This window comes from Oncorhynchus masou, chromosome 32 (assembly GCF_036934945.1).
Source record: "Oncorhynchus masou masou isolate Uvic2021 chromosome 32, UVic_Omas_1.1, whole genome shotgun sequence".
Classification (NCBI taxonomy): Eukaryota; Metazoa; Chordata; class Actinopteri; order Salmoniformes; family Salmonidae; genus Oncorhynchus; species Oncorhynchus masou.
Window position 1 is genome coordinate 63,480,038 of NC_088243.1, and position 14,103 is coordinate 63,494,140.

Consider the following 14,103-nt stretch of genomic DNA (forward strand, 5'->3'; position numbering starts at 1 on the left):
TCATAGTATTTTGAATAACCACTGTTTTGGTTATGCGCAATTTTGCACTGCATATCCAGCACTTAGTCAGTCCCTTTGTTGAGAGCTATTGGCAATTTTGCGCAATTCAGTATATGCACAGATACATTGCGCATGTTTTTAAAGCCCGAATCCTTAAAGCGCTATTTACTCTTCCACGAAGTTCATCTGGAACATAGGTGTTGAACAGTTGTCCATCCAAAAAACGAATACAGTGGAAGCCTACCTGTAGGCCTTCCAATGAGCACCATTACAAACATTATTACTGTGCAGTAGTACATCTTGACTTTGTGCTACAGCTCCTTATCTTCCAGCTGCAAAAGCCTATCAACACTAATTTAATCTTCAACAATTTTATTAGTGCACATTAAATATGCATGATTTTATTTTCATAATTACTTGAGCTGAGATGTCCCTATGTGGGATTAGCATATAAAGTAATGCATTTTTTAATGAATGTAACAAATTGATCCTATCATCAATATGCAAATCAATCTAGTGGCTGGTGAAGTAAGTGTCTCATATGGAGAGGTGCTAAACCTAGAGATAGACTGTAATACAGTAAACCTTCTCAAATCCTTACACAGCCCCCTCCCTCTACACACACACACACACGCACACACACACACACGCACGCACACACAACCTTGTCCCTTGCCATAAAAATCGTGACTTGACATGCATCCCTGTCATTGCTGGCTTTAGACAGCTGTGCGTTCTGAGACCCGATGATGGATACGTGGGAGAAACCAACACTGACTGATTAGGGAGAGCAAGGGCTCGAAGAGGAAGAGATGGGATTCCTTTCATTAAACAGCTGCTAGATAAGGCAGTTTGTCAGGGCCTGTGGTCATCTGTACACAGCTACATCGATAAAGAAAACGAGTAGAATCCACTGAATTGTGTGCAAAGGGATTTCACACATGAGGAAATTGAGCTGTGGTGCCAAGGTCCTAACCTTCAGCAGTTTGGAGACATGCTCTTGTTTATTTCTCTCCTGTTGATGTGGGAAATGTGTGTGTGGAAGAAGATTGCCTTTTGGTTAATGAAGTTTGGCTTGCTTCCCTATTGTAGCCCTTCACACTGGTGGATTTGGACACTGATACACGCCTAAATTGGAACGCAGTGGCTGTACAGTAACATGTTATTACATTACGTCAGAGCTCTGACTCTGCGCTTCACAGCGATGTATGGGTTTTGACTGACAGTCGCGACAAGAAGTTGCCTCCCTCCCGCTAATTAGGAAACTTTTACATTATTTGCTGTTGTCTCAGTGAGGGAAGTGCTGTAAATTAAGAGGGCACTATGTATTTTGAAAGATGAGAAGTTGAGGAATATTATAAATACTGCCTTGATGTCATACAAGCAAGCCAAACACTCATGAGTCCAAATGTGCACTTCACTTTTCCATATCATAAAACGGATGTCAAATCAAATTGTATTTGTCACATGCGTCAATACAACAGGTGTAGACCTTAGAGTGAAATGCTTACTTACAAGCCCTAACCAAAAATGCAGTTTTAAAAAAGAAGAATAAGAAATAAAAGTAACAAAAAATTGAAGAGCAGCAGTAAAATAACAATAGGGAGGCTATATACAGAGGGTACCGTTACAGAGTCAATGTGCTGGGGCACCAGTTAGTCGAGGTAATTGAGGTAATATGTACATGTAGGTTGAGTTATTAAAGTGACCATTCATAGATAATAACAGAGAGTAGCAGCAGTGTAAAAGGGGGGGATGCAAATAGTCTAGGTAGCCATTTGATTAGATGTTCAGGAGTCTTATAGCTTGGGGGTAGAAGCTGTTTAAAAGCCTTTTGGCGCCCCGGTACCACTTGCCTGCGGTAGCAGAGAGAACAGTCTATAACTAGGGTGGCTGGAGTCATTGACATTTTTAGGGCCTTCCTCTAACACCGCCTGGTATAGAGGTCCTGGATGGCAGGAAGCTTGGTCCCAGTGATGTACTGGGCAGTACACATTACCCTCTGTATTGCCTTGCGGTCAGAGGCCGAGCAGTGGCCATACCAGGCAGTGATGCAACTAGTCAGGATGCTCTCAATTGTGTAGCTGTTGAACCTTTTGAGGATCTGAGGACCCATGCCAAATAATTTCTCCTGAGGGGGAATAGGTTTTGTCGTGCCCTCTTCATGACTGCCTTGGTGTGCTTGGACCATGTTATTTTGTTGGTGATGTGGACACCAGTTTTTAACCTGCTCCACTACAGCCCCGTCTATGAGAATGGGGGCGTGTTCGATCCTCCTTTTCCTGTAGTCCACAATCATCTCTTATGTCTTGATCACGTTGAGGTAGAGGTTGTTGTCCTGGCAACCCATGGCCAGGTCTCTGACTTCCTCCCTATAGGCTGTCTCGTCGTTGTCTGTGATCAGGCCTACCGCTGTTGTGTCATCAGCAAACTTAATGATGGTGTTGGAGTTGTGCCTGTCCGTGCAGTCATGAGTGAACAGGGAGTACAGGAGGGGACTGAGCATGCAACCCTGAAGGGCCCCCGTGTTGAGGATCAACGTGGTGGATGTGTTGTTACCTACCCTTAACACCTGGGGGTGGCCCGTCAGGAAGTCCAGAATCCAGTTGCAGAGGGAGGTGTTTGGTCCCAGGGTCCTTAGCTTAGTGATGAGCTTCGAGAGCACTATGGATTTGAATGCTGAGCTGTAGTCAATGAATAGAATTCTCACATAGGTGTTTCTTTTGTCCAGGTGGGAGATGGCAGTGTGGAGGGCAATATAGATTGCATCATCTGTGGATCTGTTAGGGCGGTATGCAAATTAGTGTGGGTCTCAGGTTTCTGTGATAATGGTGTTGATGTGAGCCATCACCAGCCTTTCAAATCACTTCATGGCTACAGATGTGAGTGCTACGGGTCGGTAGTCTTTTAGGCAGGTTACCTTAGTGTTCTTGGGCACAGGGACTATGGTGGTCTGCTTGAAACATGTTGGTATTACAGACTCAGACAGGGAGAGGTTGAAAATGTCAGCAAAGACACTTGCCATTTGGTCACCAATGGCATTGTGGTGTACTCCTCAATGCCATCGGAAGAATCCCGGAACGTATTCCAGTCTGTGCTAGCAAAACAGTCCTGTAGCTTAGTCATATACAGTGTCAATGTTTATGATCACTGTGTTTGATGTACAGTTACAAAATGACATGGCGTCATACTCTGGGTTGTTCTGAACAGAATGAGCCTATGTTTGTCGATTGTGAATAAAATTTGTCATGTCACATGCACAGTGGTGAAGCGAAGTTTCGCGGCCCCTGCAAGGTCCGAGCAAGGCCCCCCTCCAACCCATGTTTAATATGATACATATTTCTTGCCATGGCGCCGAGAGAAACATTTGCAGTTTTATAGCTAATCTCATGTTATTTTACATATCTTGCCATGAGGCTGTGAGAAAATGGTGCTCTTTTAGAGCCCAGCGATTCTTGAGGACAATCTTACATTTTTTCTCACAAATATTTGTCTTAGGAATAGGAACAACCTATTTTTGTCCATAAAATCCCACTAACTGTATTTATTTGCACTCCATTAGACACCATACAAGGCAGTTCATTTGAAATATTACTGTACAACAAGTGTTTAAAAGCCTTGATTGTTTAATTCTAACACTCAAATACGTTATACAAATCTCAACATTTCTTCTTATTTTGGTTTATAGCGCTGTTAATTAAATGCTTCAGGGCTAATTCCGTTAGCATTTTGGCATGATTTTCTAGATTTACAACATAAAACAACATTTCAAGAGCAAACATTATCCCTTAGGTCTAGCACAGCAAATACTTCAAATGTTTAAGCATATGTTGCAGAACAGTGATTCCAATATCCTAAGGGGGTTAGCCATCAGTGATGGTGTTGACAAGTTACTGACGGAGTTGACAACAGATACTCAAAACAGACATATTATTGCCTCCAAAAATAAAAGTTCAATGCAAACATTTGTAAAACATGGACAATTATTCATTTGAAAACCCACAATAAAAACATTAGATCTTTTAGCATTCTGACGGAGTGCACTTTGGACACAAACCTGACATTGCTGTTTTACGGAGTTGACAAAAATATCGTTTTTCTTCTTCATTCAAGTGGTATTCATAGTAGCAATTTTGTTTTTTCCTCAGTTGCTTTATGACACTAAAATCTAAGTAAATGCAACATATTTGAACCAAAAGTCATATTTTATTTTAATCTGTCAGGCAGATTGAGTTGTCAGTTTATGGTTGTGACCATGGTGATTCTAATATTGTTTGTTTAAATCTATCAAAAGTAGAGAACCCTAAAGGCCATGAGTGGTCTTGTTACACTACATGTAATGAGGACATTAATAAGGGGTCCTTATGGTGTTGCTGACCCTGCTCATTCCTGATTCATTTTATACAAATCAGACGGAGTTGGCCATATCTCCAGACACATATTTTAGGAATCAATGTTTTGATAGAAATATTATTTTATAGAGGGCCATTTAATATCCATTATTAATATCCATTAATATCCAGTTGTTTGAATTTTAAAAACTTTTTAGGATATTTTGAAATTGGGATACTTTGCTCCGGACAAGGGAATTTTCAGGCATAGAGCTGACATGGAAATGAATAATATTTCAAGTATTTAGAAAATTAAAAAACATATATTTATCCTTAAAAAATTCCCCTAAATGTAAACTTTAACCTAAAAAATGCAACAAAATGCTTTTATTTTTTTTTACCATGAAAATAAACATTCCCTGCCGGACAAGGATTATCTCAACTTTCAAGAATCCCTGAGCTAATTTCCTGCTATTCTATGTGTGTCACGCCCTGACCTTAGTTTTCTGTTTTCTGTATTATTTTGGTCAGGTCAGGGTATGACGAGGGTGGGTATGCTTGTTTGTCCTGTCTAGGGCTTTTGTATATCTAGGGGTGTTTGTTAGTCTACGTCTATGGTGGCCTGAATTGGTTCCCAATCAGAGACAGCTGTTTATCGTTCTCTGATTGGGGATCCTATTTAGGTTGCCATTTTCCATTTTGGTTTTGTGGGTTATTGTCTATGTGTAGTTGCCTGTCAGCACTTGTTATTGTAACTTCATGTTTGTTTTGGTAGTTTGTTAAGTGTTCTTTGTTTAAGTGTTCTTTGTTTGTTAAGTGTTCTTTGTTTGTTAAGTGTTCTTTGTTTGTTAAGTGTTCTTTGTTGGGCTTTCGCGAGCTACGCCAGTGCACACGCACCTGAATGAACTCATGACATCCTTCTATGCATGTCATGTATACTCCCTCTCCGGCGCTCGAGGTCGTCAGGCTGCTCGTTATTATGCACACCTGTCACCATCGTTATGCTCATCAGTGCCTCATCAGACTCACCTGGACTCAATCACCTGCCTGATTACCTTCCCTATAACTGTCACTCCCTTTGGTTCTGTCCCTAGGCCTTATTCACTCTGTTCATGTTTCATGTCTGTACGCTACTCTTGTTACTGTGTTGTTCCATATTCGTTTATTTATTAAATATTCACTCCCTGTACTTGCTTCCCGGCTGCTAGCGTACATGTTACAATGCAGATCAAATTATGGTCCGTTTCCCTGAATTGCATTGCGAAACACTGTAATATAACATAACTTTGCTAGTCATGTTGGCAATTAAACAGGCTTTCAAATGATGCCCACTGCAATTTATAATGGACCGTTTTGGATTGCGTAAACAACATTAGTAATTGTGTGAGGGCTGGGATGCAGGATTGTGTTCCAAAAGAAAAACAACTACACGTGTGCTTGCTCTAGCTCCTGAACGGCACAGCTAGGAGAGCTCCAAAAAGCCCCTTATAAAAAGTGCATTGATATTACTTAGTAACTGTGCACACTTTGGAGAGATGTACTGTATGGCCACTTGAAGACACCAGTTAGTACTCTCACTCAAACCATTGTAATTTGTCTGTCTTATGTTGCACTTACCCCACATTTCCAGGAATATTCTTATCATGTTACTGATGTTACTTGTTACTATTTGTATCATGTTACTGACGTGTATCATGTTACTATTTTCAGATTTTGTCATCAACAAATGCGTCGAAAAGTACAATAAATGTCAAATGCACATAAAATCAACACTGTACTGTTTGGATTCAGTCTTGTGTCAGGTGAACTGTTGTGTCCTCATTTGGTCGAATAATTTCCCCATGATCTCCAAACTGTTCCCTTTGTTACCATGGTTATGCATGTGCTTTTCATATTTCTTCTGTAAGAAACATTTCAATTTCGGGCAGCAGATAGCCTAATGGTGTTTAATTAGGATTAAATGCTCGAATCCCCTAGCCGACTATGTGAACAATCTGTCAATGTGCCTTTGAGCAAGGCACTGAACCTTAATTGATCCTGTAAGTCGCTTTGGATAAGAGTGTCTGCTAAATGACTGCATTTAAAAAGTCTTATTTTTTGCCCTATCCATAAACAGTGCCTTCAGAAAGTATTCAGACCTCTTCCCTTTTCCACATTTTGTTACATTACAGGCTTATTCTAAAATGGATTCAATAATATTTAAATATTTTTCCTCATCAATCTACACACAATATCCCATAATGACAAATATTTGCATATTTATCCCAAAAAGTAACTGAAATACCTTATTGACATAAGTATTCAGACCCTATGCTATGAGAATTGAAATTGAGTTCAGGTGCATCCTGTTTCCATAGATCATCCATGAGATGACTTCATTGGAGTCCTGTGGTAAATTCAATTGATTGGACATTATTTGGAAAGGTACATACCTGTCTATATAATGTCCCTCCTTGAAAGTGCATGTCAGCGTAAGAACCAAGCCATGAGGTTGAAGGAACTGTCCTTAGAGCTCCAAGACAGGATTGGATTGTGTCGAAGCACAGATCTGGGGAAGGGTACCAAAACATTTCTGCAGCATTGAAGGTCCCCAAGAACACAGTGGCCTCCATCAATCTTAAATGGAAAAAGTTTGGAACCACTAAGACTCTCCTTGGAGCTGGCCCCCGGCCAATCTAAGAAATCGGGGGAGAAGGGCCTTGGTCAGGGAGGTGACCAAGAACCTGATGGTCACTCTGACAGAGCTCCAGAGTTCCTCTGTGGAGATGGGAGAACCTTCCAGAAGGACAAAGATCTCTGCAGCACTACACCAATCAGGCCTTTATGGTAGAGTGGCCAGATGGAAGCCAAGCCACAGTAAAAGGCACATGACAGCCCGCTTGGCGTTTGCTAAAAGGCCCCTAAAGGACTCTCAGACCATGAGAAACAAGATTACCTGGTCTGACGAAACCAAGATTGAACTCTTTTGTCTTTGAACTCTTTGGCCTAAATAAAGAACTCTCCGGGAAGAAGAAAGACGGGGGTGTATTTTTCATGATGAAATACTCATGGTGTGATTGTGATAACAAACAGAAAGACAAGTCATTTTCTTCATCTGACCTAGGATACCTCACAATGAAATGCCGACCGTATTACTTTCCAAGAGAATTCTCTTCAGTAAAGTCACATCCGTGTATATTCCCCCTCAAGACGATACCATGATCGCCCTCAAAGAACTTCACTGGACTACTGAATCTGGAAAAACATTGGATCACTGCTACTCAACTTTTAGAAATGCTTACAAGGCCCTCCCCCACCCACCCTTTGGCAAATCTGATCGCGACTCCATTTTGCTCCAAACCTTCCTATAGGCAGAAACTCAAAAAGGAAGTACCCGTGCTAAGGTCTAATCAACGCTGGTCTGACCAATCGAAATCCATGCTTCAAGATTGTTTTGATCACGCGGACTGGGATATGTTCCGGGTAGCCTCTGAGAATAACATCGACGGATGCACAAATATGGTGACTGAGTTCATCAGGAAGTGTATAGGAGATGTTGTACCTACTGTGACTATTAAAACCAACCCAAACCAGAAACTGTGGATAGATGGCAGCATTTGTGCAAAATTGAAAGCGTGAAACACCGCATTTAACCATGGCAAGGTGACTTGGGAATATGGCCTAATACAAACAGTGTAGTTATTCCCTCAGTAAGGCAATCGAACAGGCAAAACGTCAGTACAGAGACAAAGTGGAGTTGCAATTCAACGGCTCTGACATGAGACATATGTGGCAGGGTCTACAGACAATCACAGACTGCAAAGGAAAAACCAGCCATGTCGCAGACACCGACATCTTTCTTCCGGACAAGCTAAACACCTTCTTCACCCGCTTTGAGGATAACACAGTGCCACCGACGCAGCATTCTACCAAGGACTATGGGCTCTCCTTCTCCGTGGCCGATGTAAGGCATTTAAGCGTTTTAACCCTTGCAAGGCTGCCGGCCCAGACGGCATCCCTAACCGCGTCCTCAGAACATGCGCAGACCAGCTGGCTGGAGTGTTTACAGACATATTCAATCTCTCCCTATTCCAGTTTTCTGTCCCCACTTGCTTCAAGATGTCCACCATTGTTCCTGTACCCAAGAAAGCAAAGGTAACTGAACTAAATGACTATCGCCCAGTAGTACTCACTCCTGTCATCAAGAAGTGCTTTGAGAGTCTAGTCAATTAAGGATCATATCACCTCTACTTTACCTGACACCCTAGATCCACTTAAATTTGTTTACTGCCCCAATAGATCCACAGATGATGCAATCTCCATCGCACTGCACGCTGCCCTATCCAAACTGGACAAAAATAAAACCTACACTACCATTCAAAGTTTAGGGTCATATCTCTGCCATATCTCTGTCCAGTGTCTGTGTTCTTTTGCGAATCTTAATCTTTTCTTTTTATTGGCCAGTCTGAGATATGGCTTTTTCTTTGCAACTTTGCCTCGGGCCAGCATCCCGGGGTTGCCTGGTCACTGTTGACTTTGAGACTGGTGTTTTGTGGGTATGATTTATTGAAGCTGCCAGTTGAAGACTTGTGAGGCGTCTGTTTCTCAAACTAGACACTCTAATGTACTTGTCCTCTTACTCAGTTGTGCACCGGGGGCTCACACTTCTCTTTCTACTCTGGTTAGAGCCAGTTTGCGCTGTTCTATGAAGAGAGTAGTACACAGCATTATACGAGGTCTTTAGTTTCTTGCCCATTTCTCGCATGGAATAGCCTTCATTTCTCAGAACAAGAATAGACATTTCAGAAGAAATAGAATAGACATTTCAGAAGAAAGGTCTTTGTTTCTGGCCATTTTGAGCCTGTAAACGAACCCACAAATGCTGATGCTCCAGATACTCAACTAGTCTAAAGAAGGCCAGTTAATTGCTTCTTTAATCAGAACAACAGCTTTCAACTGTGCTACCATAATTGCAAAAGGGTTTTCTAATGACCAATTAGCCTTTTAAAATAATAAACTTGGATTATCTAACGCAATGTGCCGATGGAAAACAGGAGTGATGGTTGCTGATAATAGGCCTCTGTACGCCTATGTAGATATTCCAATAAAAAATCTGCCATTTCCAGCTAAAATAGTTATTTACAACATTAAAAATGTATACACTGTATTTATGATCAATTTGATGTTATTTTAATGGACAAAAAAGTAGCTTTTCGTTCAAAAACAAGGTAATTTCTAAATTACCCGAAACTTTTGAATTTCTTCTGTACTGTATGTAAGAATGCTGTTCCTCCAAGCTCATCATTAAGTTCGGGGCCCTGGGTCTGAAACTCTTCCCTGTGCAACTGGGTCCTGGACTTCCTGACTGGCCGCCCCCAGGTGGTGAAGGTAGGAAACAACACCACTTTGCTGATCCTCAACACAAGGGCCCCACAAGGGTGCATGCTCAGCCCCCTGCTATGCTCCCTGTTCACCCATGACTGTGTGGCCATGCATGCCTCCAACTCAATCATCATGTTTGCAGATGACACAACAGTTGTAGACCTGATTACCAACAATGACGAGACAGTCTACAATAGGTTGCTTCCATCCGGTTACACAACCCTTCATCTTAGAGGCTGTTGCCCTATATACATAGACTTGACGTTTTGCCTGTTTGATTTCCTTACGGAGGGAATAACTACAGTGTTTGGATTCGGCCATATTCCCAGTCACCTTGCCATGGTTAAATGCGGTGTTTGCTGCTTTCAGTTTTGCGTGAATTCCGCCTTCTATCCACGGTTTCTGGTTAGGGTAGGTTTTAATCGTCACAGTGTGTACAACATCTCCTACACACTTCCTGATGAACTCAGTCACTGTATTTGTGTATTCGTCTATGTTATCCTCAGAGGCTACCCAGAACATATCCCAGTCCGCGTGATCAAAACAATCTTGAAGCATTGATTCCGATTGGTCAGACCAGCTTTGAATAGTCCTTAGCACAGGTAGTCCTGTTTGAGTTTTATCCTGGAGGAAGAGAGGAGCAAAATGGAGTCATGATCAGATTTGCCGAAGGGAGGGCGGGGGAGGGCCTTGTAGGCATTTTGACAAGCTGAGTAGCAGTGGTCTAATGTTTTCTCAGAGTGCGTGCTACAGTCAACGTGTTGGTAGAACTTCGATAGCATTTCCCCCCCAAAAAAGATAAATCCCCAGATACAATAAATGCACGCTCAGGATATGTGGTTTCCAGTTTGCATAAAGTCCAGTGAAGTTCTTTAAGGGCCGTCGTGGTATCAGCTTGAGGGGGATATACACGGCTGTGACTATAACCAAAGAAAATTATCTTGGGAGGTAATATGGTCAGCATTTAATTGTGAGGTATTCAGATCAGGTGAACATAAGGACTTGAGTTTCTGTATGTTTTCACAATCACACCATGAGTAGTTAATCATGAAACATACAACCCGCCTTTCTTCTTCCAGGAGAGTTCTTTATTCCTGTCTGCGCGATGTACTGAGAACCCAGCTGGCTGTATGGACAAAGACAGTATATCCTGAGAGGGCCATGTTTCAGTGAAACAGAATATGTTACAATCCCTGATGTCTCTCTGGAAGGAGATTCTCGACCTGAGCTCGTCTACTATATTATCCAGAGACTGAACATTAGCAAGTAATATACTCGGAAGAAGTGGATGGTGTGTGCGCCTCCCGAGTCGGGTTAGAAGTCCACTCCAAATACCTCTTCTCAGCCGGCGGTGTTTTGGATCAGCCTCTGTAATCAGTTCAATTGCCCTGAGGGGTATATTCCCGGAAAATGCTGGTGAGTTACCTCCACTCTGATATCCAAAAGTAATTTCCGGCTGTATGTAATAACACGGAAAATTATTATCAAAATTATTACAAAAGGTTTTCCTACTAATTATTTGTCTCCTTTTGAAAATGTCAATGTAAACTACATGACCAAGAGTATGTGGACACCTTCTCATCAAACATCTCATTCCAAAATCATGGGCATTAATATGGAGTTGGTCCCAACTTTGCTGCTCTAACAGCCTCCACTCTTCTGGGAAGGCCTTCCACTAGATGTTGGAACATTGCTGTGGGGACTTGCTTCTGTTCAGCCACAAGAGCATCAGTGAGGTCGGACACTGATGTTGGGCGATTAGCCTTGGCTCGCAGTCGGCGTTCCAATTCATGACAAAGGTGTTCGATGTGGGTTGAGGTCAGGGCTCTGTGCAGGCCAGTCAAGTTATTCCACACCGATGTTGACAAACCATTTCTGTATGGACCTCGCTTTGTGCAAGGGGGCATTGTCATGCTGAAACTGGAAATGGCCTTCCGCAAACTGTTGCCACAAAGTTAGAAACACAGAATCGTCTAGAATATCAATGTATGCTGTAGCATTAAGATTTCCCTTCACTGGAACTAACACCATACCCAAACCAGGTGCACGCATGCGTCCATGTGCGCCATCATGCGCAAATTGATTTTGACCCCTCACACGAAACGCGATCACGAGACGCAGGTTGAAATATAAAAACAAACTCTGAACCAATTATATTAATTTGGGGACAGGTCGAAAAGCATTAATTTGTCCTATTTAGCTAGCTTGCTGTTGCTAGCGAATTTTTCCTGGGATATAAACGTTGAGTTGTTATTTTACCTGAAATGCACAAGGTCCTTTACTCCGACAATTAATCCACACATAAAACGGTCAACTGAATCGTTTCACGTTGAAAGTAACTGAGCTCTTCGGTAAGGCCATTCTACTGCCAATGTTTGTCTGTGGAGATTGCATACATTTACATTTAAGTCATTTAGCAGACGCTCTTATCCAGAGCGACTTACAAATTGGTGAATTCACCTTCTGACATCCAGTGGAACAGCCACTTTACAATAGTGCATCTAAATCATTTCAGGGGGGTGAGAAGGATTACTTTATCCTATCCTAGGTATTCCTTGAAGAGGTGGGGTTTCAGGTGTCTCCGGAAGGTGGTGATTGACTCCGCTGTCCTGGCGTCGTGAGGGAGTTTGTTCCACCATTGGGGGGCCAGAGCAGCGAACAGTTTTGACTGGGCTGAGCGGGAACTGTACTTCCTCAGTGGTAGGGAGGCGAGCAGGCCAGAGGTGGATGAACGCAGTGCCCTTGTTTGGGTGTAGGGCCTGATCAGAGCCTGGAGGTACTGCGGTGCCGTTCCCCTCACAGCTCCGTAGGCAAGCACCATGGTCTTGTAGCGGATGCGAGCTTCAACTGGAAGCCAGTGGAGAGAGCGGAGGAGCGGGGTGACGTGAGAGAACTTGGGAAGGTTGAACACCAGACGGGCTGCGGCGTTCTGGATGAGTTGTAGGGGTTTAATGGCACAGGCAGGGAGCCCAGCCAACAGCGAGTTGCAGTAATCCAGACGGGAGATGACAAGTGCCTGGATTAGGACCTGCGCCGCTGCCTGTGTGAGGCAGGGTCGTACTCTGCGGATGTTGTAGAGCATAAACCTACAGGAACGGGCCACCGCCTTGATGTTAGTTGAGAACGACAGGGTGTTGTCCAGGATCACGCCAAGGTTCTTAGCGCTCTGGGAGGAGGACACAATGGAGTTGTCAACCGTGATGGCGAGGTCATGGAACGGGCAGTCCTTCCCCGGGAGGAAGAGCAGCTCCGTCTTGCCGAGGTTCAGCTTGAGGTGGTGATCCGTCATCCACACTGATATGTCTGCCAGACATGCAGAGATGCGATTCGCCACCTGGTCATCAGAAGGGGGAAAGGAGAAGATTAATTGTGTGTCGTCTGCATAGCAATGATAGGAGAGACCATGTGAGGTTATGACAGAGCCAAGTGACTTGGTGTATAGCGAGAATAGGAGAGGGCCTAGAACAGAGCCCTGGGGGACACCAGTGGTGAGAGCGCGTGGCGAGGAGACAGATTCTCGCCACGCCACCTGGTAGGAGCGACCTGTCAGGTAGGACGCAATCCAAGCGTGGGCCGCGCCGGAGATGCCCAACTCGGAGAGGGTGGAGAGGAGGATCTGATGGTTCACAGTATCGAAGGCAGCTGATAGGTCTAGAAGGATGAGAGCAGAGGAGAGAGAGTTAGCTTTAGCAGTGCGGAGCGCCTCCGTGATACAGAGAAGAGCAGTCTCAGTTGAATGACTAGTCTTGAAACCTGACTGATTTGGATCAAGAAGGTCATTCTGAGAGAGATAGCGGGAGAGGTGGCCAAGGACGGCACGTTCAAGAGTTTTGGAGAGAAAAGAAAGAAGGGATACTGGTCTGTAGTTGTTGACATCGGAGGGATCGAGTGTAGGTTTTTTCAGAAGGGGTGCAACTCTCGCTCTCTTGAAGACGGAAGGGACGTAGCCAGCGGTCAGGGATGAGTTGATGAGCGAGGTGAGGTAAGGGAGAAGGTCTCCGGAAATGGTCTGGAGAAGAGAGGAGGGGATAGGGTCAAGCGGGCAGGTTGTTGGGCGGCCGGCCGTCACAAGAAGCGAGATTTCATCTGGAGAGAGAGGGGAGAAAGAGGTCAGAGCACAGGGTAGGGCAGTGTGAGCAGAACCAGTGGTGTCGTTTGACTTAGCAAACGAGGATCGGATGTCGTCGACCTTCTTTTCAAAATGGTTGACGAAGTCATCTGCAGAGAGGGAGGAGGGGGGAGGGGGAGGAGGATTCAGGAGGGAGGAGAAGGTGGCAAAGAGCTTCCTAGGGTTAGAGGCAGATGCTTGGAATTTAGAGTGGAAGAAAGTGGCTTTAGCAGCAGAGACAGAGGAGGAAAATGTAGAGAGGAGGGAGTGAAAGGATGCCAGGTCCGCAGGGAGGCGAGTTTT

The 14,103-nt window shown here is 43.8% G+C and overlaps 1 protein-coding gene across 2 annotated transcripts in view; it reads left to right on the forward strand.

The window, feature by feature from the left end:
* The window catches only part of LOC135526449 (complexin-1-like), a 63,583-nt gene that overhangs the window by 1,736 nt on the left and 47,744 nt on the right, over window positions 1–14,103 (forward strand). The window lies entirely within an intron of this gene.